At 37.6% G+C, this 5,193-nt stretch overlaps 1 long non-coding RNA gene across 1 annotated transcript; it reads right to left on the bottom strand.

Moving 5' to 3' along the window:
* Positions 1-337: 337 nt before the first annotated feature.
* LOC105546942 lies at positions 338-4,694 on the bottom strand. The gene is made up of 3 exons (XR_001007159.1): positions 4,536-4,694; positions 4,026-4,189; positions 338-976 (listed from the first exon to the last, which is right to left on the bottom strand). It is a non-coding gene; the product is annotated as an uncharacterized LOC105546942 (long non-coding RNA).
* Between the last annotated feature and the right edge of the window lie 499 nt (positions 4,695-5,193).

The following is a 5,193-nucleotide window of genomic DNA, read 5'->3' as shown; positions in this document are numbered from 1 at the left end:
ATATTAACCACTATGACTCCACAGTTTGCACTGAGACATTCACTGGCACTTTCAGTTCATGCATCCTTGGACTCCTTCTGTCCAATTTCCAGGCCAGGATTGAAGTTTGAGGATTGCTGGCAGACTACTATAATCTCTATTTCAGGGAAAGTAAGAACAAGTGTCAGTATGAAAGGAGAATCTCCCCCACAAACTCAGTAACTTTCTTCTTTATATCGATTGATAAAGCAGGCTTTCTTTGTAATTATTCACTCACTGGTGTAATTCAGTTGCTAGCACAGATCTTATTTAAGCCCTATTGACATAAAATGGACTACCCTCTATGACAAAAGTTCTGTCAGCAGACAGACATATAAATATATTTCATTGTGATTAGATCTTCACAGTAACTACAATGTAAAAGGCTGTGAACTCTTATGTTACATTAGATATGAGAAAATTGAGGCTCTTTTAGTTTAAATGACTTGTCTCGGTCAATTAGAGTAAAAGCAGCAGAGTTGAGACTCAAGCCCTGCTAGGCGTTCCACCTTCAAATACTACGCTCTCTCATCTATATTATGCAATCTCCTCTTCATTAATAGATATGACACTAAAAATAGTTATTTTACTGGTTGCTGTTGTGGCCAGAAGTTGACATTTCTCTGTTGAAAATTGTTCACACTGAATATATACCCTCCTAGAAGTTACTCTGGCATTGAACTAACCTGTACTGCTTTACCTTTTCTACTTTTTCCTCAACTTTTACTTTAACATCAGAAACTAATAGTGATATTAAGGACATAAATGTAATCACATATTTGAACATAGTTCAAGGGTTACTGAAGAAGCCTCCTTGTTTTAGGATAATTATCAGAGTTCCACTGGCGTTGTCTCCATGTAGGAAGTTCCATAGCCAGTCTTCGTAGATTGGGGTTATCAGTAGTCTTCAAACTTGGGGTTCACAGCATCACAGGAGGGGCTTTTGCTCTAGCCCTGGCTGATTCCAAAGATACTAGAATGCTTAATGCAAGAAACAGATTTAGAAAAGTGAGACAAATTATATCAAAATTTGCCTTAAGTTCACATTTATTTACATGAACATTATTTACTTTGGCATAAGGTATTTAATATTCCCTTTAAAAACCATGGATGTGAATAAGTGAAGTAAAACACATATAGGGAAAAAGGATTCCAACTTATTGCAGATAATTACTTTTCAGGTCAATTTTTATTTCTTTAAACCACTCACTTATCCATAGGAGTCAAGGCTTTGATTAACACAAAGTCTAACGCTAGAAATGGAAAGCAGATTTTGTTCATTTGCATAAAAGATAAAGCCTACCACCAAGAAAGAATTTTGTTTTTCTTATAAAGAACCCAGTGTTATCCTAAGCCATAATAAGTTTTGAACATTTGGTTTCTTGTTTCTAGGTTATATGACTAATATGAAAGACAATTACTAAATAGTGTAAACTCAAGTTACATCCTTCTATCCTCTCATTTCTCAATATCTTCAAATAAAACAATGCCATTTTGGACACAGGCTAATGGAGCTGGAATGTGCTTCAGGGCAAAGAACTTGGTAAGCAAGGAAAGTCATAAAATTATACCTTTCTTTTTTTCAAATTAAGAGAGACTAATGGTGTACTTTTCTGTTTAAGATATGCCAAAAACGAAATTAGAAGATTTGTTGTCTAAATTTTTACTCCTTCAGAAAGTATTTATTCTTCTCATACTTTCTGTTTGAAGTGTGGGTACTATGGTATCCCTGAATTCAAAACGATTTTTATTTTTGTAATTTGCAGTTAAATCTGATCCCAAAAGGCGGTTGTTAAGGATGAACATGGCTCTTTCCACTGAATTTTCAGTAAAATAATTGTAATGGGAATTGATTGGTGGATTAACATAAAAATTAAAAATCCCCTTGTTCTTGCATGGCAAAATAAAGTAAAGATCTCTTATTCTTAACTGCCTTTTCCTGAAACAGTGTATAATTCCACCATTTGTTCTCTTTAAAAGAAAGATTTGGGCTAGAGAGAGACAGCTTAAACTCGTCTCATCTGCTTGCACCGCTCTCCAAGTAGGTAATTGTAGAAAGAAAAGACAATTCTTTGATCTCAGCGAGGTGCTAATTTGTAAGATTTTTGAGCTGTTTGGGCCTTAGGAAGCAGGGATCAGTACGTAAACAATGGTATTTATCTGGCAGCCTATTACTGACACATTACTATCTCAGTACTTATTCATTTACACTGGTGTTTGAAGACAGGACTATGTGTCAATAAAGGAATTAGACCAGACACCTCAGTCCATCAGGTTTATCTCAGTTTGCTGACAGGAACAGTAGGTGACATTAAGCAACAGAAAACACTTCAAAGTTTTCTATCCTTGGTTTTGCAATGAAGACAAACAACATTTACTGCTTTAGCAGCAACAAACAATGAGCGTAAGACTGCAGAGGGAAGATGAAAGAGCACACCAAATTATCAAACACAAAGCCTGCCCCTACCCCGTTTCTACTCATCCCCTGAATTTCATTAGAGCGATTTTTTAAAAAGAGCTTCCAATGATAAGTTGTGTTCATTTGGACCTCTTAGAAGACAATTCTCTTGAGAAGGCTGCTAGAAAATGAATGAATAAGAAAATTTTACTTGACTAATTCAGCAGCTACCCTTTTTTTTTTTTTTTTCTTTTAACCAACTTTTATTTTAAGTTCCGGGGTAGCTGTGCAGGATGTGCAGGTTTGCTACATAGGGAAAAGTGTGCCATAGTAGTTTGCTGCACAGATCAACCCATCACCAGGTATTAAGCCCGGCACCCATTAGCTGTTCTTCCTGGTGTTCTCCCTCCCACCTGCCCCAGGCCCCAGTGTGTGTTGTTCCCCCCATGTGTCCATGTGTTCTCATCATTAAGGTCCCACTTATAAGTGAGAACATGTGGTGTTTGGTTTTCTGTTCCTCAGCAGCTACTCTTAATTAAAGATTTCAATATTCATTTATTTAAACATCTTTTCAATAAACAGTTAAGGTGTGTCTGATGTACACTAGACCCGAATAAAGATGACGCTGTTACTTTTACAGATTCCTGGAACTATGAAAGGTAACATGAAGTTATAATAGAGAACCATTTTAGGCAAATGCAAAGTTGTATTTGAGGGGCTGTGGAAATAAGGTAGATGAACTATGTCTCAAAGAGATTGCCAAATGCTGAAATGGATTGAGGAATGTTTTTCAATTACACAACATGTAAATTGAAAAACACTTGAAAAAAATACTTTCCAGCATCATCAAATAAAAATTCCTCTCAGATTTCTTCCTCTACACATCTCAATTTGGAATAATTTACCAGTGTTTGGGTATGTCTTACATATAATTTTGTTAAAATTTTGAAATATAGATTAATTAGCTTATTCAGTAAACATTAATTGAATGCATACTGTAGCACACCTTGTTCTAGCCTGACCCAGTGCAGAGAACAAGACAGTCTAGATCCTTGTTGTTATGTGGGATGAAAAACAATGAACTGAAAATGTTGTGATGCCAAAAATTATATAAAGTAAAGGAACAAAGTGGTGGGATAAAGAGTGAATGGAAGGAGATGGAAGTAACATTAATAAAATTGGTACTGTAGACCGAGTGGTCACGAAAAGAAACTGTAACGATAGGAAGTAATCATGAAGTAAAAGGAAGAGTTAGGCAGTGGGAACAACCGATAGGACAATATATTGACATGATGGAAAAACAAAGGGCTGGTCTAGAGAAGGGATAGTGAACAAGGGAGAGAGTAAGGTAGCAGATGAAAGCTGGAGAGGAAAATGGGGGAGAGGCTATACTGAGGAAGGGAGGAGATATTAGGAGATGAAGGCATAGACGTAAAGGAGATCAATTTGTAGGTGATTTCAAGTACTGGTAATAAATTTAGAACATACTCTATTTAGGAGGTATTCTAGTTTTACTCAACCCATATACAACATTTGACCTTGTTAATTTCTCCTTCCTCGTGGAAACCCTTTGCTGCTTGACTTTCAGACACCACACTCTCCTGGTTACTTCCATCTTCACTGGCTGCCCCTTCTCAGTCTCCTTTGCCAGCTCTTCCTCATCTTCCAGTTTACAATGGAGTGTCTCAGGGCTCCATCTTCAGACTTTTTCCCTTTTCTATTTACATTCACTTCCTCCATGATCTCACTCAGTCTCACAGCTTCAAATAACATCTGTAACAGAATGACTACCAAAATTATATTTCCAGCCTCTACCTCTCCTTTCAAATCCACATTTAAACATTCAACTGCTTACTTGGCATCTCGGCTTGGATGTGCAATCTGCATCTCGAATGCACCCATCCGAAATCAAGTTTCTTGATATTCTCCCCCAAATCTTTTCTTCCCTCAGACTTCTTCATTTTAAGTAATGGCTGTTCTAGACTTTCAGTTGATCAGACTAAAAACCCTGGATCCATCCTTGCTCCCTCTCTGCCCCTCCTCACAGATGCTGAGCACATTTTTGCATCACCCAGTTCTAACATTTCACCTAAAGTAAAGTTCTAAGTAGTCTCCCCACCTTGGCCTTTGTTACCCTTCAGACAATCCTCACCACATAGCCTGCGTTCCTTCTAAACCCTAAGCCAGAGCCTGTCTCTTCCCTGCTCAACACCATACTCAGAGTCTACAAGATCCTCCTTAACCTAGACTTTGTCATCTCTCTAATGTCATCTTGAATTCTCCTCACCTCTCTCACTCTGCTTCTCGCTATTCCTGTGCACTTGCTCTTTCTGCTCCATGGAATGCTATTACCCTCAAACTCCACCTCCTTTCTAACTCACCTTCTTCAGGTCTTTACTGAAGAGGCATCTTCACAATGAGGCCTTTGCTGACAACCCTATTGAAAGTTGTAACGCCTCCAAATCCCCATTGCCTAACTCCCTGCTTGATTTTTCTCCATAGCATTTATCACTATTTAACATGCTATCTGATTCACTTTTTTTTTTCTTTGGTTTGTTTATTATCTATTTCCCTTCATTAGAGTGTAAGTTACATTTGGCAGGGATTTTTGTCTGTCTATTCCCTGCCATCTCCCCAGCAATGAGAATAGTACTGGGAACATGCTAATCAGATACTAATATATGTCAAATTAAAAAGTGGGAAGCTTTGCAAAAACTTAAAAGCAGGAGGTGACAAAGTCTGACTGTGCTTTGAGATGATCATTCTGACCACTCTGT

This window comes from Mandrillus leucophaeus, unplaced genomic scaffold (genome assembly GCF_000951045.1).
Source record: "Mandrillus leucophaeus isolate KB7577 unplaced genomic scaffold, Mleu.le_1.0 Scaffold376, whole genome shotgun sequence".
NCBI lineage: Eukaryota > Metazoa > Chordata > Mammalia > Primates > Cercopithecidae > Mandrillus > Mandrillus leucophaeus.
The sequence above is the reverse complement of the archived record's forward strand: the minus strand, read 5'-3'. Positions and strand labels throughout refer to the sequence as shown.